The 27,682-nt window shown below is 39.1% G+C and overlaps 1 non-coding gene across 1 annotated transcript; it reads left to right on the top strand.

Moving 5' to 3' along the window:
- The first annotated feature begins 19,032 nt into the window (after nt 1–19,032).
- On the top strand, nt 19,033–19,104 carry TRNAI-GAU (transfer RNA isoleucine (anticodon GAU)). The gene has a single exon. It is a non-coding gene; the product is annotated as a tRNA-Ile (tRNA).
- Nucleotides 19,105–27,682: the final 8,578 nt, after the last annotated feature.

Genomic DNA, 27,682 nt, shown 5'->3' with positions numbered 1-27,682 from the left:
TGTACCTAATAATCTTGCTCTTATTCACATTTACTCTTAACTTTCTTCTTCCACACACTTTACCAAACTCAGTCACCAGCTTCTGCAGTTTCTCACATGAATCAGCCACCAGCGCTGTATCATCAGCGAACAACAACTGACTCACTTCCCAAGCTCTCTCATCCCCAACAGACTTCATACTTGCCCCTCTTTCCAAAACTCTTGCATTTACCTCCCTAACAACCCCATCCAAAAACAAATTAAACAACCATGGAGACATCACACACCCCTGCCGCAAACCTACATTCACTGAGAAACAATCACTTTCCTCTCTTCCTACACGTACACATGCCTTACATCCTCGATAAAACTTTTCACTGCTTCTAACAACTTTCCTCCCACACCATATATTCTTAATACCTTCCACAGAGCATCTCTATCAACTCTATCATATGCCTTCTCCAGATCCATAAATGCTACATACAAATCCATTTGCTTTTCTAAGTATTTCTCACATACATTCTTCAAAGCAAACACCTGATCCACACATCCTCTACCACTTCTGAAACCACACTGCTCTTCCCCAATCTGATGCTCTGTACATGCCTTCACCCTCTCAATCAATACCCTCCCATATAATTTACCAGGAATACTCAACAAACTTATACCTCTGTAATTTGAGCACTCACTCTTATCCCCTTTGCCTTTGTACAATGGCACTATGCACGCATTCCGCCAATCCTCAGGCACCTCACCATGAGTCATACATACATTAAATAACCTTACCAACCAGTCAACAATACAGTCACCCCCTTTTTTAATAAATTCCACTGCAATACCATCCAAACCTGCTTCCTTGCCGGCTTTCATCTTCCGCAAAGCTTTCACTACCTCTTCTCTGTTTACCAAATCATTTTCCCTAACCCTCTCACTTTGCACACCACCTCGACCAAAACACCCTATATCTGCCACTCTATCATCAAACACATTCAACAAACCTTCAAAATACTCACTCCATCTCCTTCTCACATCACCACTACTTGTTATCACCTCCCCATTTGCGCCTTTCACTGAAGTTCCCATTTGCTCCCTTGTCTTACGCACTTTATTTACCTCCTTCCAGAACATCTTTTTATTCTCCCTAAAATTTAATGATACTCTCTCACCCCAACTCTCATTTGCCCTTTTTTTCACCTCTTGCACCTTTCTCTTCACCTCCTGTCTCTTTCTTTTATACATCTCCCACTCAATTGCATTTTTTCCCTGCAAAAACCGTCCGAATGCCTCTTTCTTCTCTTTCACCAACACTCTTACTTCTTCATCCCACCACTCACTACCTTTTCTAATCAACCCACCTCCCACTCTTCTCATGCCACAAGCATCTTTTGCGCAATCTATCACTGATTCCCTAAATACATCCCATTCCTCCCCCACTCCCCTTGCTTCCATTGTTCTCACCTTTTTCCATTCTGTACTCAGTCTCTCCTGGTACTTCCTCACACAGGTCTCCTTCTCAAGCTCACTTACTCTCACCACCATCTTCACCCCAACATTCACTCTTCTTTTCTGAAAACCCATACAAATCTTCACCTTAGCCTCCACAAGATAATGATCAGACATCCCTCCAGTTGCACCTCTCAGCACATTAACATCCAAAAGTCTCTCTTTCGCACGCCTGTCAATTAACACGTAATCCAATAACGCTCTCTGGCCATCTCTCCTACTTACATAAGTATACTTATGTATATCTCGCTTTTTAAACCAGGTATTCCCAATCATCAGTCCTTTTTCAGCACACAAATCTACAAGCTCTTCACCATTTCCATTTACAACACCGAACACCCCATGTATACCAATTATTCCCTCAACTGCCACATTACTCACCTTTGCATTCAAATCACCTATCACTATAACCCGGTCTCGTGCATCAAAACCACTAACACACTCACTCAGCTGCTCCCAAAACACTTGCCTCTCTTGATCTTTCTTCTCATGCCCAGGTGCATATGCACCAATAATCACCCACCTCTCTCCATCAACTTTCAGTTTTACCCATATTAATCGAGAATTTACTTTCTTACACTCTATCACATACTCCCACAACTCCTGTTTCAGGAGTATTGCTACTCCTTCCCTTGCTCTTGTCCTCTCACTAACCCCTGACTTTACTCCCCAGACATTCCCAAACCACTCTTCCCCTTTACCCTTGAGCTTCGTTTCACTCAGAGCCAAAACATCCAGGTTCCTTTCCTCAAACATACTACCTATCTCTCCTTTTTTCACATCTTGGTTACATCCACACACATTTAGGCACCCCACTCTGAGCCTTCGAGGAGGATGAGCACTCCCCGCGTGACTCCTTCTTCTGTTTCCCATTTTAGAAAGTTAATACAAGGAGGGGAGGATTTCTGGCCCCCCCGCTCCCGTCCCCTCTAGTCGCTTTCTACGACACGCGAGGAATACGTGGGAAGTATTCTTTCACCCCTGTCCCCAGGGATAATATACATATATATATACATACACACATATTAATAATAATAATAATAATAATAATAATAATAATAGTAATAATGTTAATGCATCTTAAACGCTACCTCCTATCTTTGAACCTTCAGAGAAAAAGATCCTGGGGTTATATAACAATAATAATAATAATAATAATAATGTTAATGCATCTTCCCTGCTACCTCCTATCTTTTTCAAAGGTGGTCTCCTTCCACCTGTTAATCATGAAGATGGAGCCATAAGAAATAACTTCATCCACTTGCCTGCCCAATCCCTACGTCCATACTGACTGAACAAGTTTCACGTCTCCACAGCAGGTTCCCCTAAAAAAAAAAGATCTAGGTATGACTTTAGCGGATCATTTAAAATTCAATGTAGCCAACAATAAATGAGCATAAGCCCTTAGTTTGGTCTAAGGGCATGAAAAATGGAGCTTTTGATAAAACCTCAAATTATCAAGCTCCACCAGCTGATAAGGCAAAGATACAGATGCCAGCTACTGGTGCTCTAGTAATTTTGATTCAAATGTTGCACAGCTACAAAACTGTATTTATCTACCTATTATTATCACACTGGCATCAAATGGATCTCAACCATAACATGGACCTACCATGGCAATTAAATTTTCATAACAAAGGTCCCCTACTACTTTAACAAGGCAGAGGATGCCCAGTTCCATGGGTTAGACTTTCTATCTTACTACCCTAAACACATGGTTAACCAGCCCCTTGCAAATGTAATCAACATTAATAGCGCAAACTCTCAACTCAACAAAAGTTACCAGAGCCACTAACAGTGATAAGGACCACAAAACTGATGTGCAATGTGTTATTCAACTCCCTCATAGGTTCCTATTTCATAAGAATGCAGGGCAAAGGAAAATGAACAATCTAAAGAGCAACTTACTTTCAGGGTATCATTCACTTAAAAATTTTCAAAACTAAACACACACAAAGCCTGTACAACTAAATCAACCACAACAGTTAGTCTTGAAAGCAACAGATTAGGACAGAAGAAAAAATTAATGCTATAAAATACTATGATCTATGATGAATCTGCTAGATCATCATCAACCGTCATGAGAGGTTTGCTAAAATGTCAGCATTCACTACGAAAAGTCTGTTAAAACTTTTAAGACATCAACATTTACAATAACAAGTTTGATATTGCTAAATATCAATGTTCAACTCTTGCTACAAAGAATCCAAACAGTCCCAAGTGCATACAGGAATGCATCTTAATTACCTTTTGTAGAAAATAATTTTGCAAAATAGGGTCTTAATCCCAACCCTGCTTGCAGACAGAACATAAACACATTTGCAGGGAAGGACTTACTAGCCTGCTACCTGTAACAAGAAAGAAACCAAGAGAATAAAGTAACTAAATGAAATGTCCAAAGTTTATTATAACTAATTTCACTTCTGTAAGCATTGTATGGTTGGTGGGAAGCTTTTATGTGACAATCAACTGGATAATTATCTGTTAGCTTCATTACAAATGTTATTCAAAAGTGAAGATTATGTCTTAAAAAGATTGTTTTTTGTTTCAATGACTGGACAGAGGTCAGTGCATTTTACATAACAGCTTGAGAGTGGATGAGTGAGTGAGGCCATCGTCTACCCATGCCTGATACTACTCTACTGTGGTGGGAAATTGATATGATAGAAAAATCTGTACTGTATATTCTATCTCTCACAATAAAACTCTATGATTGTTGCAGATTCTTTCATACCATATTCTCTTGGTAATTTATTAAGTATTATGTCCCATTCCTAAAAACAAATTTAAAGTGAAAGTCATTGTGAAAGATAATATTTATCAAATTATATTAGAAGCATCTTCAGCATCCCCCAGTGAGAGGAGAAACATATTAATGTGAACTTGTTTATATGGCAGCGGACTGAAAAATGACAGTGGAGAGCAATCCTTTGTAAGAAATCAACCACACAAAAATGTTAAAATACGTTTTACAAATTTCTTAAGGTTTTACAATGACCTTTCCAATGTTTTTCCTGTCAGTAATTTGTTTAGATGCTTCAACAATTTGTTCAAATTGCCAAACTGAGTCAATGCGTGGACACAGCTTTCCTGAGGTGATCATCTCTAGGATTTCTTTCCATCCTTGCTGGAAGGTTGCTGGATCTTTGCTCCTTAGTTCATTTAGGTTAAACCCAGCAACAGCACGGTTGCTCATGATGAGAGAATATGGAGAGACATTTTTCGTGGACCACCAAGACCTGAGAAGACGCCATAGACTACGGTATTCTGTTCCAACCATTTCGCGGGCACCAATCAGCACAACCTTCGTTTCTGCATCAGCTCATCCTTGAGCTGTTTTGCCTGTACATATCAAAGAGACATTTCTGTATTTATCGCAATGCTATATCCGTATCTTAGTCGCCACATCACTACAACACGTTGAAAAAAAAACATATATATATATATATATATATATATATATATATATATATATATATATATATATATATATATATATATATATATATATATATATAAATTTATTTTCATTATTTTGCTTTGTCGCTGTCTCCCGCGTTTGCGAGGTAGCACAAGGAAACAGACGAAAGAATGGCCCAACCAGCCCACATACACATGTATATACATACACGTCCACACACGCAAATATACATACCTATACATCTCAATGTACACATATATATATACACACACACACACATATGCATATATACACATGTACACAATTCACACGGTCTGCTTTTATTTGTTCCCATCGCCACCTCGCCACACATGGAATAACAACCCACTCCCCCCTCATGTGTGCGAGGTAGCGCTAGGAAAAGACACCAAAGTCCCCATTCGTTCACACTCAGTCTCTAGCTGTCATGCAATAATGCACCGAAACCACAGCTCCCTTTCCACATCCAGGCCCCACACAACTTACCATGGTTTACCCCAGACGCTTCACATACTCTGGTTCAATCCATTGACAGCACGTCGACCCCGGTATACCACATCGTTCCAATTCACTCTATTTCTTGCACGCCTTTCACCCTCCTGCATGTTCAGGCCCCGATCACACAAAATCTTTTTCACTTCATCTTTCCACCTCTAATTTGGTCTCCCACTTCTCCTCGTTCCCTCCACCTCTGACACATATATCCTCTTGGTCAATCTTTCCTCACTCATTCTCTCCATGTGACCAAACCATTTCAAAACACCCTCTTCTGCTCTCTCAACCACACTCTTTTTATTTCCACACATCTCTCTTACCCTTACATTACTCAGTCAAACCACCTCACACCACATATTGTCCTCAAACATCTGATTTCCAGCACATCCACCCTCCTGCGCACAACTCTATCCATAGCCCACGCCTCGCAACCATAAAATATTGTTGGAACCACTATTCCTTCAAACATACCCATTTTTGATTTCCGAGATAATGTTCTCGACTTCCAAACATTCTTCAAGGCTCCAAGAATTTTCGCCCCCTCCCCCATCCTATGATTCACTTCCGCTTCCATGGTTCCATCCGCTGCCAGATCCACTCCCAGATATCTAAAACACTTTACTTCCTCCAGTTTTTCTCCATTCAAACTTACCTCCCAGTTGACTTGACCCTCAACCCTACTGTACCTAATAACATTGCTCTTATTCACATTTACTCTTAACTTTCTTCTTTCACACACTTTTCCAAACTCAGTCACCAGCTTCTGCAGTTTCTTTCATAAATGAGACACCAGCGCTGTATCATCAGCGAACAACAACTGACTCACTTCCCAAGCTCTCTCATCCACAACAGACTGCATACTTGCCCCTCTTTCCAAAACTCTTGCATTCACCTCCCTAACAACCCCATCCATAAACAAATTAAACAACCATGGAGACATCACACACCCCTGCCGCAAACCTACATTCACTGAGAACCAATCACTTTCCTCTCTTCCTACACGTACACTTACCTTACATCTTCGATAAAAACTTTTCACTGCTTCTAACAACTTGCCTCCCAACCCATATATTGTTAAAACCTTCCACAGAGCATCTCTATCAACTCTATCATATGCCTTCTCCAGATCCATAAATGCTACATACAAATCCATTTGTTTTTCTAAGTATTTCTCACATACATTCTTCAAAGCAAACACCTGATCCACACATCCTCTACCACTTCTGAAACCACACTGCTCTTCCCCAATCTGATGCTCTGTACATGCCTTCACCCTCTCAATCAATACCCTCCCATATAATTTCCCAGGAATACTCAACAAACCTATACATCTGTAATTTGACCACTCATTCTTATCCTCTTTGCCTTTGTACAATGGCACTATGCAAGCATTCCGCCAATCCTCAGGCACCTCACCATGAATCATACATACATTAAATAACCTTACCAACCAGTCAACAATACAGTCACCCCTATTTTGATAAATTAATATATATATATATATATATATATATATATATATATATATATATATATATATATATATATATATATATATATATATATATATATATATATATATATATATATATTTATATATATATATATATATATATATATATATATATATATATATATATATATATATATATATATATATATATATATATATATATATCCCTGGGGATAGGGGATGAAGAATACTTCCCACGTATTTCCTGCGTGTCGTAGAAGGCGACTAAAAGGGAAGGGAGCGGGAGGCTGGAAATCCTCCCCTCTCGTTTTTTTTTTTTCTTTTTTCTAATTTTCCAAAAGAAGGAACAGAGGGAGGCCAGGTGAGGATATTCCACAAAGGCCCAGTCCTCTGTTCTTAACGCTACCTCGTTAATGCGGGAAATGGCGGATAGTTTAAAAGAAAGAAAGAAAGAATATATATATATATATATATATATATATATATATATATATATATATATATATATATATATATATATTTCTATTATACTTTGTCGCTGCCTCCCGCGTTAGCGAGGTAGCGCAAGGAAGCAGACGAAAGAATGGCCCAACCCACTCACATACACACATATATATATACATAGATAGATAGATAGATAGATAGATAGTTCATTGACCTCAAGAAGATAAGATTGACATTAAGCATACACAAATACAATTAAACGTTAGATCTAAAGTAACAATAATCACTAAATCCACTTTAAATGTTGATAATGTAGTCCACAGAATATTATCTTAAAGTTATTTAATCATGCATTTCTAATATCTTAAAAATTATTTCACAACATATATCATGGGGAAAATCAGGTGGAAAAGGGTTGTCTGCTCTTATGAAGTTATACATATGTCTGATGTTCTGTGTCAAAGAACAATTTTCAAACATATGCCTCTCAGTTTGTACACCTCCACCACAAATACACACACCTTCTTCAAAAGGTATGCGGCCACGTCCCCTTCTATTCCAGCGACCTGTTTTAACACTTAAAATGTGGCCGCTCACACGGAAGCGCGTAAATGCAATGCGGTTGGACTCTGGTATCAGATGTTTTTTTGGTGTATACGTCATGTATAGACAAACCTGGGTTGAGTTCTTCATATATGATACACCTTGAGGAGCTGGAATTTTCAAGTGCGTTATGTACATTTTTAATTAAGGAAGTTAGGTCAGGAGGGCGGTTATCAATGAAATTCTGAATATGTTTCCCCATGTGTGTATTGGTTATAACACGGATGGAAAGTGTTAGGGGATCATCTGGCATATCTGAAAAACTTGTGCTGCTCAAACTTAATCAAATCCGGGAGTGAAGGATATCCAGCTTCCGCATAGCATACCGAATTTGATGTAGTCTTCCTGACCCCTAGTAGTTGTTTTATGGCCCAATTGTACAGTTTAATAACAGGTTTGATATCAGCACCTACCCAAGACTCGCATCCATACAGTAAGGACGACATCATGGCAGCATCAAGGACTCGTCGTTTAACAATAAATGGGATGTCGTTATTCTTCTTGAGGAATGATACATACTTTAACATATGGGACAATTTTCTTTTAGCGTGAGTCCGTACAGCCGAGGACACAGAGCCGTCACAGGTGAAGAGTGACCCCAGGTAAACACAGTTCACGCAGTGTTCTACGACTAAATCGTTCATCTGAAACGGCTCCTTATCTCTCTCATTGCCGTTAATTACAAAAAAATTAGTTTTAGAGCAGTTGATCAGCATGCCAAACTCTTCACAAAATTGTTGTAATATTTCTAACTTTTTTACCATATTCTGTCTACTAGTTCATAACAACACAGTGTCATCCATAAGAACCATAACATGTAACCACTCTCTGAGTTGCTCAGGTTGACATCTTTCTTTCATGAGGCGAATGAGTTCATTGACAAATATTATGAACAATAAACAAGATGTAGGTGACCCCTGCCTAACCCCACGCGTAGCTGTTACCACAGCCCCACCCACCAGGCTCTCCGTAACACGATACATGGCCTTCAACGCCGCTAACATCACCGCGCCACACCCAATATGACGCAACACTGTAAACAACTTCTGCCTCGGGACTAAGTCATAAGCTTTGGAAAAGTCAATAAAGGTTATAGATAATATAACTCTCTGTTGTCAAAGTTCACCGGTGGAGTAGATCATATATTACAAAGCTGTGTCTCTCCACACAGATGTTACACGTCCCAGGTTAAGATATTTCCTTGATATGGCGTTTATCTAACATAGATATGTCTTCTATAAAGATTGGTAAACACGTTCTCCTGTGGGTCGATACCTAACGCTTTCGTATTAATCATTTGTAAGTGACCAAGCATCACAAAGTTGTGTCACTTCCCACACTGTGTTTCATTATTCATTCAAACTATATTTGCTTCATCATTGATTTGATCCTTACAATAGATATTTATGTTTGTAATTTTCTTTATCATATCATTGGTCAGTTGAAGTGCACAATACGCTTGTCAACCTGGCCAGTCTACTGTTTTGGTTATATTATTCACAAGGTGTAACAGGACTCCATCCGTCAGCTGTGTCACCACCAGTGACAAGTCGTCCTTAGCAAGGCTGTGTCATCCTCAAAGGACGGAGAGAAATAGTACAGTCTCGTCGGAAATGTTCTTGCTCAAAGATGTCTACCTTCCCCTGCTCCTGTGTAGAGTGCAGCAGCCACGAAGGTGTAGGAGCGCCATCAAAGGTGTGCTGGTGATGTGTGGTAATAATAATACTACTGTTCACACCATCAACAACAACCATTTCTCAGGTTTGTCTGTCCTACTTGTCGTCGCTGCACGTAACTCTGTCATTGTATATGACTTCCTTGAACGTACACCTTCCTATATTTCACTGTCCCAACTATTTAGACAATAATACGTTGAAAGGATTGTTAGCTGACTTTAAAGTGGAACATATAAAGGATTAGTGACCTAATGACCTTTCATAGGTCGCTGTTCGTTTGACTCCACCATTCGTCGTACGAACAGGGTGAGAGCGTGTACGGTCTCAGAATCATCTTGAACCCCTGGGAAAACTGTTCAAGATGATTCGATTGATGGTTATAACATGACCTTTACCGCAGGTATGACCCTTGCAATCAACAGGGGTGAAAACCTTACTTATATGGGCCAAATATTTAGTGAGCGTGTGTATGACCTTACAAATATCTTCAACACGTGAAGGTGTTCAAGTATTTTTGGTTGGGGATCATGACTAACTTGTTGACTTTATTAACCCTGGCAGTGGATGAGCCACAAGCCCAAATAACCAACCAACCTGGCGATTATTTTAGATGTCTTGCTTGAGTGACAATGTAGCACCTGGGTTGAGCCCAAGACTTGTTACCCTCCTCCTTTCAGTCTGTTTTTCTATCTCTTCCTCACAACACTCCCGAGAACCCTCCAGCAAACTCCACCACACTCCCCTTCCTGCCAAACCCTTCCCTCTACGTCGTCAGTAATCAAGACAGACATTCATAGCTTCATATGCAGCTACCTGCTGGACCTGGACCATCATTTTATGTTGAACTTATGGTTCACATTCTGGCTTCATGACCTTTAGGTGATAGCCCTTAAATCCAACAACATATATACATCCTGTTATACAACTGATGTTACTGTCTGACGTATGTATGGTGCGGCTTGATGACCTTACCTGCTGATGGTCAAACATGTTATCATGTTGCAAATATCGTGATTTGTATGTTTTGTTGTGTGGCACAGATTCTGGTGTAGATATCTTTAATAACCTTTACCAGTTACTATCCAGTATAGTGAACGATAGACAGACTTACGTGTTACAGACTCCGTATGATAAACACCTGACGAATCTCGACACAAACATTTATCTGTTGGGTAAGATCAGAGAACGAGTCGTCCAGTGGCAGAACATAAACCTACAACATGTAACAACAACAACAACAACAACAACAACAACAACAACAACAACAACAAACAACTGTTATGTGAAGATCTAGTTATTCAAAGTGAGATGATCACAAGGAAGTTAGGGATATAGAAGAGTAGGAGTGAGGTATAAGCTGGAGGCGGACCCACCCACCGTGGCTGGTGCTATATAGAGCAGTGAGGGATAACACCATATCTTAACCCCTGGTGATGTGTGAGCTTATAAACACTGGTGGTATTTATGGCGGCCACCAACCAGGAAGTAATGTTCACCAGGTATTGCTCTGCTCTACACTGATCCAACAACTACAAGGATAATGTTGTTATAACCTTCTTGATCATGCTGGTTATAGAAGTATTATAGATACATGTTGGTGACACAAGGATAATGTTGTTATAACCTTCTTGATCATGCTGGTTATAGAAGTATTATAGATACATGTTGGTGACACAAGGATAATGTTGTTATAACCTTCTTGATCATGCTGGTTATAGAAGCATTATAGATACATGTTGGTGACACAAGACATTATAATGATGGTTTCCTCTGGTGTCCACAAGTCATCAACTACATACACAACATCAGTCGTAACAACACTATGTATGTAGTCGTGATTACCGTAACATGTGAGTGGCAAGACTGGATGACGTAACGTAACAATATCAGACTTGATCATTCTCAATAGTTTAGGTGGATCATGTAATATTTGGCGTTGCTTCATGTTTTATCAGATGATAAAATGATGGTTGGCCTAATGACCTTCACAAGTCAGTGGTCATTAAATCCCACACAGCAACCAACCACTCAGGATGACCAGGAGGGAGCCACCTGGTGCAGACCAAGTGTACCAGCCTGGTGGAGAGGATCAACTGCTCCACCTCAGGATAAGAGCTGCTCAAGTTCTGTAGTGAGGGACACTCCAAGTGGCATGTGAAACTACCAGTCTTAGTTATAAACTACCGCCCGGCTGGCCGGTGGGTGGCTGTGGCCAACATGAACCCAGGGGCTACACACCGCCCACTGACCTGACCACCGGCCGGTGGGTGGCTGTGGCCAACATGAACCCAGGGGCTACACACACACACACACACCGCCCACTGACCTGACCACCACCACTGTGACGTGACCACGTGTGGCAGGTAGCTCATCCTTGGACAACATTAATCAAATACCTAGACAGAATTTTTATGTTAGATAAAAGACATTTCTTGATAGGAAACATAAGAAATGATGACGAAAGATAAGGGACGCTATTAGAGGTAAATATTTTGTTAAAATATGAAATACTCTTCCTCAAACTAGCTCCCTGTACTGTATTTTCTTTTACATACCCAGAGGAAAATATATTCTGTGGTTAATCACTATAAATGTTTATGTTTAACGGGTTTTCTATTTCTGATAGTATTTCACTAATTCAGGTTTAAGAACCTTGGTTCTGAACAACCATTATAATGCAACACAATACATATTTATCATGAATAAATCATTTATCACAATAACCATTATGTTTGTACCAGATTCTTTAAGTCCTCAATCACGTTTGTTAATATATAAGTAATTTCTCCGCCACATTTCAATACATAACATATATCTACACGTGTGGAAATATATGTATATGTTTTTATAAATTTTTCTTTGGCTTTTATAATGAAGGTGTAAGATATCCGTCTGAAGAAAATACTAGATGATATTATAGGTTATGTGTGTGTGTGTGTGTGTGTGTGTGTGTGTGTGTGTGTGTGAGTGCACATAGGAGTGAAAACATATTTTACACTTACAAGGTTAAGAGACGGGGCAACACGAGTGTACAAATCCTTCCTCAAAAGACTCACGTGATAATGATTAAAGTAGTCCACAAACACACACACACACACACACACACACACACAGAGCGGCGCCAGGCTGGAGGCGGGGCATCGTGACGTCACAGGCAAGTCCCTCCCCCCGCCAGATCCAAACATGTGTTGTGTCTGGTGATGGCGGTTCAAGATTTCCCACATTTATATTGATCTTTACATTATCATCCACTCCCAAAGTCACCTGGCATTCTTGTGTTTCAACAACAGACGTGATATATGCAACACCAGGCAAACATTGTACCATTATCTGATAGGTTAATTGGTGCACAATCAAGAACCAGTGAATTTCATCGCCGCCATAAGTAAGTAAGGAAGGTGACTTTAATGATGATAAATACGACCTGGTATGGCTGTGTCTACACACTACCGCCATCTGGTCAACATTGTACATACCAACCTTTAAACTGTTACATGAAAACATGAAAACGCGAACTTAAAATCTATCCATTTAAATCTACCATTCATCAATAAACATTTAAACACCGTCATTTGAACGTAAACCTTCCAGCTGCGTTATTTTACCAGAGTCCTTTAAGATACGTCATATAAACACAAAACTTAAATGTACGTTAAGCTTGTGCAAACCATCATTGAATCTCAAACTTTTAAATTAGAATTGTAATGAAAATGCGAACTTTTAACTCTGTCAAATTACAGCTATTGTACAAAATGATTCACTTAATTGACAAATTTTAATGTCAGTTAATTTAACGATATCCTTTGTGGTTCATCTTTGAAACACAAACCTTTAAACTTTGTCTCTAGAACTGAACACAACCATTAAGTTTCATAACTGGAATGGAAATTTGGATAATCTATCAAAATTCGTCATATAACGCGAACTTTTAAATCCTTCCATTCAGTTGGGCCGTTACTTGCCTGGCTGCCATTCATAATATGTCCTTTTATATTGTATGTTGACTACGCTCTCATTCATTCGTCATTTGGATCGTCTCACTGATATTCCATTCATAAACTTCATTCCTAAAGCTTATTTTTGACCACCATGTTGTTTCCTTAAGGTTTATAATTCTTTGTGTATTTAATAATAGAAGATTCAATGGTATTTCTCGTGGTACTGGAATTAGAGTTAATAATGCCATCTCAGTTATTAACTCTAACTCAAGTACCACGAAAAATATCATTGAATCTTCTATTTCTGAATACACAAAGAATTATAATCTTAATATTAGTGATGGTCTATACAAATTGGATAACTTTAATGCTGATAAAATGTGTAAACAATTCACCTTCTTGTCCACATAATAAGTTTATGATACGCTTGTTGTCTGTCTTGGACAATCACATGTTTACCATATGGCGTCCTAGCTACGTCTCTTCCTTGTATATCAATTGAGTGTTATATTTCTCTCTTGTGTCTCCCTTGATGATGTGAGTATTACACGAAAGTGCACTTGGGAACTTATCGTGTTTATTTTCCTAGTGGACTCATAAGAATATACTTGATCACATGCAAAATCGTGATCCTTTCCAATATATATATATATATATATATATATATATATATATATATATATATATATATATATATATTCATATTATTTTTTTTTATTATACTTTGTCGCTGTCTCCCGCGTTTACGAGGTAGCGCAATATATATATATATATATATATATATATATATATATATATATATGTATATATATATATATATATATATATATATATATATATATATATATATATATATATATATATAGATAGATAGATAGATATATATATCAAATATATATATAAATATATATCAAATATATATTAAATATATATGTATATTCTTTTTTCTTTCATACTATTCGCCATTTCCCGCGTCATCGAGGTAGCGTTAAGAACAGAGGACTGGGCCTCTGAGGAAACATCCTCACCCGGCCCCCTTCTCTGTTTCTTCCAATGGAATATAAAAAAAAAAAAACGAGAGGGGAGGATTTCCAGCCCCCCGCTCCCTTCCCTTTTAGTTCGCCATCTACGACACGCAGGGAATACGTGGGAATATTCTTTCTCCCCTATCCCCAGGGATAATATATATATATATATATATATATATATATATATATATATATATATATATATATATATATATATATATATATATATATATATATATATACATATCCTTCAGTACGTTTACTTTCGATAATGAGGAACAGAAGAATAAGCCAAGAAAGTAAATTTCGTCAAAGACATCTCTCTTTTCTAAACGCTGCCTCGCAAAGATTTTCATTAATTCAAATTGAAGAAACAGACGTATTTTCTATTGTCTGGTTAGCTCAGTGGTAGAGCGTGAGTCTTACACACTTAAGGTCGTGGGTTCGAGACCCACACCAGACATAATTTTGGTCTTTTTCTTGTTTCATTTTGTCCGCATCACATGTGTGCAACATTCAGTATGTTCGTCCAACGTTATAGTGAAGATCTTCACAATAAATTGGGGTTTTCGACCTTATCTGAAAGGGTCAGGTCCACCAAGACGTCCTTGAAATCTTCCAGAAGCTTCTGGCGATCCTCCTCCAACTGCTGGGCACATCAGAGTTAACATGGGCCGGACATCGGTTGTGGAACGACTTAATCTGCTTCCGGTAGTTAGCAGGGATGATAATGAGGGCTCTGACCTCATACCAGGTCAGCTTGGTTCCAGTCTATTGCTTAGTTCCAGTTTATTACATAGTTCCAGTCTATTACAACGACAATAAAAGATTAAAACTCATTTCTTCGTGGAAAATTGAGAGGAAAACACGACAGCAACATGGAGATTTACCCTGTGGTTATTTTGCCGGCTAGTCGGCAACGGTCGGTCAAACAGTATTTTGCCGTGGTAATCTCAGTGCTTCATATAATACTATGTCATAAAATATGTTCTTGGGGGCGTAGCTCAGTGGTAGAGCACTCGCTTGGCATGCGAGAGGTCCCGGGTTCAAACCCCGGCGCTTCCATTTTTTATTTGGGAAATTCATTGTTTTCAGTCTTGTATATGTATATATGTATATATACATATATATATATATAAATACATATATATATATATATATATATATATATATATATATATATATATATATATATATTTATATATAAATATCGTCCGATCAGGGAAGTTAAGCAACGTTGGGTCTGGTTAGTACTTGGATGGGTGACCGTCTGGGAACACCAGATGCTGTTATCCCTGGGGATAGGGAAGAAAGTATACTTGCCACGTATTCCCTGCGTGTCGTACAAGGCGACTAAAAGGGTAGGGAGCAGAAGGCCGGAAATCCTTTACTCTCATTTTCAATTTTACAAAAGACGGAACAGAGAAGATATAAAGATATTGTAAAGATGTAATTAATATAAGATATAAGAATGAATGGAAGATACGAATGTAGCTGAAACAAGGAGTAATGAAGATTAAGGGGCAATGAAAATTATTCTGTGGTGAAGATAAATGTATATGTTGAGATTTTATATTGAACATCAAGAAGTAATGATAATGATGAGAGTGTAGTGACGATGAGGGTTTAGTTAGGGAGTTGTGACAATTGCCTTCACAATGATAATAAGGAGGTAAGACAATGAGGAACACAAACTTTCCAAAGCTACGTTCAAGTCAGACTTTGAACTAAGTTCGGTAAACAGAAGGATGATGTTAAGATGAGAGTGTAGTGAGGAAGAGTATAGTGATGATAAGGATATTGTCAAGATAGCTTGTAGTGAAGAAAAGAATGTAGTGAAGATACGAATGTAGTAGAGATAAGGATTATTAAAGAGTAAAGTTTATTCAAAATGATTATGTAGTGAAGATAAGAACTATTTCTAGTGAACATCAGGGAGTACAATGATAATGGTATGGTAGAAATAACGGAATCGTGAAGAAGAGGGTATAGTGAAGATATGATTAAGTGAAAATAACCTAGTAGTGAAGATACACGTTAGTGAATATGAGGTTGTAGTGAGCTTAACGTTATTGACCTGATCCCCAAATCCTCCAAACTACGTTCAAGGGCGGATCCAAAGCCAAACTAAAAGGCTATTTGCACTATTTCCCTGCAAAACTCGTCCAAATGCCTCTCTTCTCTTTTACTAATATATATATGTATATATATATATATATATGTGTGTGTGTGTGTGTGTGTATATATATATATATATATATATATATATATATATATATATATATATATATATACATATATATATATATATATATATATATATATATATATATATATAAATCCTCCCCTCTCGTTTTTTTATTTTTTTTTTAATTTTCCAAAAGAAGGAACAGAGAAGAGGGCCAGGTGAGGATATTCCCTCAAAGGCAACAGTCCTCTGTTCTTAACGCTACCTCGCTATTGCGGGAAATAGCGAATAGTATAAAAAAAAAATATATATATATATATATATATATATATATATATATATATATATATATATATATATATATATTAGTAAAAGATTAGAGAAGCATTTGGACGAGTTTTGCAAGGAAATAGTGCAAATGACTGGGAGATGTATAAGAGAAGGAGGCAAGAGGTCAAGAGATAGGTGCAAGGATTGAGAAAGAGGGCTTCTGTATCTTCACTTCTTGAAACACCTAGAGTACAATATGATATATACAATACAGAATCTTCACCGTAAACTGAATTGCCCACCATATCTACTACTCTTGAGCTGGAAGAAATCACGGCCATAGAGTTTAATGATCTCTAATTCTTTTTTTTCACTACTTGCCAACATTAGTTTGGAATATATATACAATACAAAGTAAGGCATCTTCACTACAAACTGAAATGTCCCATATGATACATATAATGTACAATTGGGCATCTTCACTTAAACTGAATTGTCCACCATATCTAATGCACTTGAGCTGGTAGAAATCATGGCCATAGTTTATCTTTCATTCTTTATCTCCATTATTTGACACAATTGCATTATAATATGATGAATATAATACACAATTGGGCATCATTGAAATTTCAATACACAAAGAATTATAATCTTAATATCAGTGATGGTCTATACAGATTGGATAACTTTAATGTTGATAGAATTTGTAAACAATTCACCTTCTTGTCCACATAATAAGTTTATGATACGCTTGTTGTCTTTCTTGGACAATCACATGTTTACCATATGGCGCCCTAGCTACGTCTCTTCGTTGTATATCAACTGACTGTTATATTTTTCTCTTGTATCTCCCCTGATGATGTGAGTTTTACAGGAAAGTGCACTTGGGAACTTATCGTGTTTATTTTCCCCGTGGACTCATGAGAATAAACTTGATCACGTGCAAAATTGTGATCCTTTTCGATATATATATATATATATATATATATATATATATATATATATATATATATATATATATATATATATATATATATATATATATATATATATATATATATATATATATATGTATATATATATATATATATATATATATATATATATATATATATATATATATATATATATATATATATATATATATATATATATCGAAAAGGATCACAATTTTGCATATATATATATATATATATATATATATATATATATATATATATATATATATATATATATATATATATATATGTTTGAGGACAATGTGTGGTGTGAGGTGGTTTGATCGAGTGAGTAACGTAAGGGTAAGAGAGATGTGTGGAAATGAAAAGAGCGTGGTTGAGAGAGCAGAAGAGGGTGTTTTGAAGTGGTTTGGGCACATGGAGAGGATGAGTGAGGAAAGATTGACCAAGAGGATATATGTGTCGGAGGTGGAGGGAACAAGGAGAAGAGGGAGACCAAATTGGAGGTGGAAAGATGGAGTGAAAAAGATTTTGTGTGATCGGGGCCTGAACATGCAGGAGGGTGAAAGGAGGGCAAGGAATAGAGTGAATTGGAGCGATGTAGTATACCGGGGTTGACGTGCTGTCAGTGGATTGAAGCAGGGCATGTGAAGCGTCTGGGGTAAACCATGGAAAGCTGTGTAGGTATGTATATTTGCGTGTGTGGACGTATGTATATACATGTGTATGGGGGGGGGGGTTGGGCCATTTCTTTCGTCTGTTTCCTTGCGCTACCTCGCAAACGCGGGAGACAGCGACAAAGTATAATAAAAAAAAAATAATAAATATATATATATATATATATATATATATATATATATATATATATATATATATATATATATATATATATCCTTCAGTATGTTTACTTTCGATAATGAGGAACAGAAGAATAAGCCAAGCAAGTAAATTTCGTCAAAGACATCTCTCTTTTCTTAACGCTGCCTCGCAAAGATTTTCATTATTTCAAATTGAAGAAACAGACGAATTTTCTATTGTCTGGTTAGCTCAGTGGTAGAGCATGAGTCTGATAAACTCAAGGTCGTGGGTTCGAGACCCACACCAGACATAATTTTTGTCTTTATCTTTTTTCATTTTGTCCGCATCACATGTGTGCAACATTCACTATGTTCGTCCAACGTTATAGTGAAGATCTTCACAATAAATTGGGGTTTTCGACCTTATCTGAAAGGGTCAGGTCCACCAAGACGTCCTTGAAATCTTCCAGAAGCTTCTGGCGATCCTCCTCCAACTGCTGGGCACATCAGAGTTAACATGGGCCGGACATCGGTTGTGGAACGACTTAATCTGCTTCCGGTAGTTAGCAGGGATGATAATGAGGGCTCTGACCTCATACCAGGTCAGCTTGGTTCCAGTCTATTGCTTAGTTCCAGTTTATTACATAGTTCCAGTCTATTACAACGACAATAAAAGATTAAAACTCATTTCTTCGTGGAAAATTGAGAGGAAAACACGACAGCAACATGGAGAATTACCCTGTGGTTATTTTGCCGGCTAGTCGGCAACGGTCGGTCAAACACTATTTTGCCGTGGTAATCTCAGTGCTTCATATAATACTATGTCACAAAATATGTTCTTGGGGGCGTAGCTCAGTGGTAGAGCACTCGCTTGGCATGCGAGAGGTCCCGGGTTCAAACCCCGGCGCTTCCATTTTTATTATTTGGGAAATTCATTGTTTTCAGTCTTATATATATATATGATATATATATATGTATATATATATATATATATATATATATATATATATATATATATATATATATATATATATATATATATATATATATATATATATATATATATATATATATATCGTCCGATCAGGGAAGTTAAGCAACGTTGGGTCTGGTTAGTACTTGGATGGGTGACCGTCTGGGAACACCAGATGCTGTTATCCCTGGGGATAGGGAAGAAAGTATACTTGCCTCGTATTCCCTGCGTGTCGTACAAGGCGACTTAAAGAGGAGGGAGCAGAAGGCCGGAAATCCTTTACTCTCACTTTCAATTTTCCAAAAGACGGAACAGAGAAGATATAAAGATATTGTAAAGATGTAACTAATATAAGATATAAGAATGAATGGAAGATACGAATGTAGCTGAAACAAGGAGTAATGAAGATTAAGGGCAATGAAAATTATTCTGTGGTGAAGATGAATGTATATGTTGAGATTTTGTATTGAACATCAAGAAGTAATGATAATGATGAGAGTGTAGTGACGATGAGGGTTTAGTTAGGGAGTGGTGACAATTGCCTTTACAATGATAATAAGGAGGTAACACAATGAGGAACACAAACTTTCCAAAGCTACGTTCAAGTCAGACTTTGAACTAAGTTCGGTAAACAGAAGGATGATGTTAAGAGGAGAGTGTAGTGAGGAAGAGTATAGTGATGATAAGGATACTGTCAAGATAGGTTGTGGCGAAGATACGAATGTAGTGAAGATACGAATGTAGTAGAGATAAGTGTTATCAAGGAGTAAAGTTTATTCAGAATGATTATGTAGTGAAGATAAGAACTATTTCTAGTGAACATCAGGGAGTACAATGATGATGGTATGGTAGAAATAACGGTGTAGTGAAGAAGAGGGTATAGTGAAGATATAATTAAGTGAAAATAAGCTAGTAGTGAAGATTCACGTTAGTGAATATGAGGTTGTAGTGAACTTAACCTTATTGACCTGATCCCCCAGATCCTCCAAACTCCGTTCAAGGGCCGATCCAAAACCAATCAAAAAGGCTATTTCTCTGTGTATTGTTAGTGGTGGTGGTGGTGTGTAGGTGTGTGTAATCATCTACTTGCACTGTATTAGGAGGGGGTTTTACACTCGTGGGGCCCCGTGTAAGTACGTTGTTTGTGTGAGCGGGTAAAATCTAAAGCCTTCCTTGAAACCAGCTTAGTCAAGATAAGGTCATATGAAGATGAGGTTGTAGTGAAGATTATAATAAGTCTTGCATAGTGAAGATAAAGGGATTAAGTAGAGGAGATGTAGTAAAAAAGATTATAGTGAACACAAAAGGATTCAAGCTAAGTGCAGGGTCGGCCTACGGGCTTGAACTTATATTTTAGGTCAAAGGCATCACCAGTACACCCCGGCCAGCCTTAAAGTTTATCCGTACACACACACACACACACACATAAGTATATATATATATATATATATATATATATATATATATATATATATATATATATATATATATATATATATACATATATGTGTGTGTGTGTGTGTGTGTGTGTGTGTGTGTGTGTGTGTGTGGGATAACATTTAATGTGAGGAAACACTATTTCACCAAATGAGCTTTTGTTAACGCTTCTGGTACAGTGTAAATACACACACACACACACACACACACACACACACATAAGTATATATATATATATATATATATATATATATATACATATATATATATATATATGTGTGTGTGTGTGTGTGTGTGTGTGTGTATATATCTACACTGTGCCAGAAGCGTTAACTAAAGATCATTTGGTGAAATCGTGTTTCCTCACATTAGATGTTATCCCAGATATCAAAAATTCTTCTCTTTGGTCTTTCATTTTCTATGTTTTCCACTTGACTTTCTCCACTCGAAGTGGTTTACCGTTCATGTTTTAGATTAAACTATATTTGTCAATTGACCAATTCCCTCTCCCATCTCATCATGACGCTTCTTATTGTTCTTTGATTTGAATCTTCAGTTTTCACCTCTCCTTCAACATGATAACCTCTGAATCTGTGAGTGTGTAATTACCTATTTTTACTGTGTGAGGAGAGAGTTCTACACTCACGAGGCCAAATCTCTAGAACATTCTGTACTATTATACAACTTGTAAGATTTATGTATTGTGTCTGCCTTAACCATGACCTCATTCTTCTTATTCCATTCATCAACCACTCTTATATAAACTTTAAAATTACTTCTCTGAATATATTTGAACAATATTGCCCTAATTTCATGCTATGTTCTCTAGTTTTGTGTGTGTGTGTGTTCTCAGAAAGTAACTGTGTACTATTCAACAATGATTTCCCAAAAGCCATTTACCTCATATCCTTTTATTTCGATGCTTGAAAATGGCTAAATTTTCGTCAAAGTGGTTTTTGTCTTATTTGTATTTATGATGATTTATTGATTCAAGAAGTATTGGTATTTCGAAACTATTTAGATCCTTCAACATCTCTAGCCATCTTCACTACACTATGAACACCACTAGCCATCTTGACTATTTCTTCGACACCTTTAGATTTCATCAAATAATGATCGCAACAAAACTAAATGAATCCGTCTACATATCCGGATTTGTATGGGATTTAATCTGGATAGATCTGGTTATGTGACGTCACATAACCTAGGGGTATATAAGGCCGGCGGCGAGAGAAGTGTAATCATTTGAGGATGGGACTCCGTACCGACAACATCTCCTCTCACAGTCTCCGGCAAGAAAATTTGGTAAGTGCGCCTCAGGCCGGAATCAAAATGAGTGTTCCAGTTGTAAAGTTGACCCAGAAGGATGTGAATGACCTGGTGGTTATGAGAGAGGTGGGTCGGGGAGGCAACGCCAAGATTGAAACGGTGTTGTTCCGTGGATCGTGTTGCGTCATCAAAACCCTTCTGGACGGAGTGAGTTGGAAAAGTCTTATGGATGAAGCCGACATTCACAGGAGACTGGCTGGGGCTGGAGGAGCCCCTCTCCTTCGAGCAGTGTGCCGCAACCCCCCACTGATCATCTTAAGCCACACTGGCCAGCCTTATGATAAGTACATGAGAACATGTCGGTCGGACGAGGAACTGGTCGAGTCCGCCATCATGGTCGCTCGTCGGCTGATGGAAATCCATAAGAAAAACATTGTCCATAATGACGTCAAGGTCGAGAATGTGACCGTGACGATGGGTGAGAAGCCAGAGTTTCACATCATCGACTTCGGCTTGAGCGTTAAGAAGGGAAGCTGCGTTGAGTACAATGTTCCTGACCTGTGGTTGGCCCCTGAGGTCAGGGAGCGCAAGCCGGTCTCCCCAGCCAGTGACGTCTTCTCTTTTGGGCATCTAATGAGGCACGTGTCCATCCTGGTCAGGAAGCAGGGTGTGCGGGAAAGCCTCCAGGATCTTTACCAAACAGCGACCCACAGCGACCCCTCAGAGAGACCAGCTCTGCCACTTATTATTGGTGAGCTGAAGAAGGTGATGAGGTCAGTCCGCCGGAGGCGTACCAGAGGAGGGGGCCAACGGAACCAGAGGAAGGGCAGGAAATGAGGTGCCCTTCCTGAACTATCTACCTCACAATAAGAACTTTGTTTTAGAGGAAATTATTATTTTTACACATCTTAAAACGGGATAGACGTTTATTTTAGAGGAAATTAAAATATTTATTTAAAACGGGAAAAAATTATGGAACTCGACATGCAACCACCTCCTCGTGGTGAGTTCTGGGTGATAAGAGATCAAACATCTCTTATCAGCTAAGAGTTGCATACAAACGTATTTCCTGATAAGTAAAAGACGACTGGATAATGTTCTTATGATCTTAAATGTTCTTAGAGTTTGGCTAGTGTTATCTTGGAGGTCTTCTATCCCCTACAGCTCGGGCTGGGCCCAGACTGTATCATGGACAACGATAAATGGTCTTAGACGAGCTATCATGGACAGCGATAAATGATTTAGCCTAACTATTATGGACAACGATAAGTGATCTTAGCTTAACCATCATGGACAACGCTGAATTATCTTAGCATAACCGTCATGCAAAATGATAAATGATCTTAGCCTTACTATCATGGACAACGATAGATAATCTTAGCCTTGCCATCAAGGCCCATTTTCAGTCGTCCATCATAAATTTGCATGTTATTCTAATATCATTAGTAGTTTGAACCTTATAAAAGACTGACTTGGTCCAGTTGTATGTTTTCATACAAGAACAAATTGAAGTGTCCCAAGCATTTTGAAATGGCATTTGTACTACTTAACTCTCGATGTTAGTGAAAACATGTGAGATAACCACGACTGAGCAGCTTTCCTGTGTGCTGTGAATTTATTACCTTCATTTTTCCTCTCTCTCTCTCTCTCTCTCTCTCTCTCTCTCTCTCTCTCTCTCTCTCTCTCTCTCTCTCTCTCTCTCTCTCTCTCTCTCTCTCTCTCTCTCTCTCCCTCTCTCTCTCTCTCTCTCTCTCTCTCTCTCTCTCTCTCTCTCTCTCTCTCTCTCTCTCTCTCTCTCTCTCTCATCAAAATATTCGAAATTATGAAATTCAATGTAGCCAAACTTCTGAATTACTTGTTTGTCTTGTAAAGTTGATCGTAGGTTTTTTTTGATATATATATATATATATATATATATATATATATATATATATATATATATATATATATATATATATATATATATATATATATATATATATATATTCTATTTATTCATTTTGCTTTGTCGCTGTCTCCCGCGTTAGCGAGGTAGCGCAAGGAAACAGACGAAAGAATGGCCCAACCCACCCACATACACATGTGTATACATAAACGTCCACACACAGTACATATACATATCTACACATCTCAATGTATACATATATATACACACACAGACATATACATATATACCCATGTACATAATTCATACTGTCTGCCTTTATTCATTCCCATCGCCACTCCGCCACACATGGAATAACAACACCCTCCCCCCTCATGTGTGCGAGGTAGCGCTAGGAAAAAGACAACTAAGGCCCCATTCGTTCACACTCAGTCTCTAGCTGTCATGTAATAATGCACATACATACATATATATATATATATATATATATATATATATATATATATATATATATATATATATATATATATATATATATATATATATATATTGGGGAGTAAATATATAAAACCATTTTGGTGTCTCAGATTTTGGACATGAATCAAGGTATATTTACGCCACTGACTAAGATTATGACCTTCATTTCCTTCTAGCAGATACAGGTTTTCAGATAATGCAATTATCAATAAATGGACCACTCACGAGCATAGGTAGTTCTAAGTGGAGCTTAAAATGTTGTGCTTCTACACAATGACAACAAATATGGATCACTCCCAATTGGTGGCTCAACTATGATGAGTGAACAGCAGGACACAATCGTCCTGGTCTTACACAAGATATCATACCACCATGACCAATGGTTAATGTGTGTGGATCTTAAGATGGTGACTTTTCTCCTGGGTCAGCAGAGTGGGTACAACAAGTAGCCCAGCTTTATCTGTCTCTGGGATAGTAGAGCTGAGGATGAGCACTGGCTGAGAAAACAATGGTCTCTGAGAGAAAACATGTTGGTTGGAGACAAGAATGTAATGGCAGAACCCTTGGTTGACAGAGATAAGATCATTGTACCACCACTGCACATCAAACTAGGTTTAATGAAACACTTTGTGAAGGTTTGGAACAAAGAAGGACACTCTGCTTTGACTACATATGCAGAAAATGTCCAGCGCTGATCATGGAGAAGGTGAAGGCAGGTATTGTCGACGGGTCACAAACCATGGAACTCATGAAAGACCCACATTTCCAAGATTCAATGACCAATGTTGAGGCAGAGGCATGGTCTTCGTTCACTGTGGTTGTAAGGAATTGTCTTGGTCACCATAAAGCAGATAACTACCCTGAACTAGTGGAGAACCTGCCATCTTCTTTCCCTCAACTTGGCTGTAAAATGTCATCATCATGATGATGTAATCATAAATAAACCAATGCTACTTGTACGAAGCCATTTCTCTTGATGCCACAATAATGATGGTAGAGGAGGAGGAGGAGGCTTGTATGTTGTGACACAGTAATTATCTCCATCACCAGAGAACAACGGAGGAGGAGGAGGAAGCCATATTTACAATCACCCAGCCACCAGACCTGACCTGACCTGACCTGATCATCAACACAAGACTACCACCACCACCACATGATGACGTCACCAAGTGTTGACCTCATCACTGATGACATCATGATGATGATGATGACGTCAGCAAGTGTTGACCTCATCACTGATGACATCATGATGATGACGTCAGCAAGTGGGATGTGGTGGTGTTGACGTCATCAGTGATGACATGATGATGATGTGGTGGTGTTGACGTCATCATCAGTGATGACATGATGATGATGTGGTGGTGTCATCATCAGTGATGTGGCAAGTGTGGAGGATTCATGTTCACGTCAGGGAGGAGATGTTGCCCAGTGGGGCTCAAACTACCACACCTTAACACCCCGACCTGTGGATGGGGCACTTGTGGACCACCACCACGTCAAATGGCTCAGGGTTGTGGCCCAACCTGACCTGCTGCTGTACGGGGCGTCAGTACACAACGTTTTCTCATCACAGAAAACGACCAGAAGGAGAGCAGCTGGTCGACACCAGCTGTACCATCCTCCTCTGCTACATATTATGTGGCTCACACTAGTGGCTGGCTGGCTGGCTGGCTGGCTGGCTGTTAGTTATGTGGGTGGCTGGGTGGCTGGGTGGCTGGCTGGGTGGCTGGCTGTTATGTGGGTGGCTGGGTGGCTGGGTGGCTGGCTGGGTGGCTGGGTGGCTGGGGGTCAGTTATATGGGTGGGTGGATGGGTGTCAGTTATGTGGCTCACCCTGGGTAGGTGGGTGTCAGTTATGTGGCTCACCCTGGGTAGGTGGGTGTCAGTTATGTGGGTGGGTGGGTGGGTGTCAGTTATGTGGCTCACCCTGGGTAGGTGGGTGTCAGTTATGTGGGTGGGTGGGTGGGTGTCAGTTATGTGGGTGGGTGGGTGGGTGTCAGTTATGTGGGTGGGTGGGTGGGTGTCAGTTATGTGGGTGGGTGGGTGGATGTCAGTTATATGGGTGGGTGGGTGGGTGTCAGTTATGTGGGTGGGTGGGTGAGTGTCAGTTATGTGGGTGGGTGGGTGGGTGTCAGTTATGTGGGTGGGTGGGTGGGTGTCAGTTATGTGGGTGGGTGGGTGGGTGTCAGTTATGTGGGTGGGTAGGTGGGTGTCAGTTATGTGGGTGGGTGGGTGGTTGTCAGTTATGTGGGTGGGTGGGTGGGTGTCAGTTATATGGGTGGGTGTCAGTTATATGGGTGGGTGGGTGGGTATCAGTTATGTGGGTGGGTGGGTGTCAGTTATATGGATGGGTGGGTGGGTGTCAGTTATGTGGGTGGGTGGGTGGATGTCAGTGCAGGTGTGCCATGTTCTGTGGGTGGTGGGTGTGAGTGCAGGTGTGCCATGTTCTGTGGGTGGTGGGTGTCAGTGCAGGTGTGCCATGTTCTGTGGGTGGTGGGTGTGAGTGCAGGTGTGCCATGTTCTGTGGGTGGGTGTGAGTGCAGGTGTGCCATGTTCTGTGGGTGGGTGTGAGTGCAGGTGTGCCATGTTCTGTGGGTGGGTGTGAGTGCAGGTGTGCCATGTTCTGTGGGTGGGTGTGAGTGCAGGTGTGCCATGTTCTGTGGGTGGGTGTGAGTGCAGGTGTGCCATGTTCTGTGGGTGGTGGGTGTGAGTGCAGGTGTCCCATGTTCTGTGGGTGGGTGTGAGTGCAGGTGTGCCATGTTCTGTGGGTGGGTGTGAGTGCAGGTGTGCCATGTTCTGTGGGTGGGTGTGAGTGCAGGTGTGCCATGTTCTGTGGGTGGTGGGTGTGA

Source organism: Panulirus ornatus, chromosome 8 (genome assembly GCF_036320965.1).
Source record: "Panulirus ornatus isolate Po-2019 chromosome 8, ASM3632096v1, whole genome shotgun sequence".
Taxonomy (NCBI): domain Eukaryota; kingdom Metazoa; phylum Arthropoda; class Malacostraca; order Decapoda; family Palinuridae; genus Panulirus; species Panulirus ornatus.
This window is presented reverse-complemented; position numbering and strand designations above follow the sequence as displayed.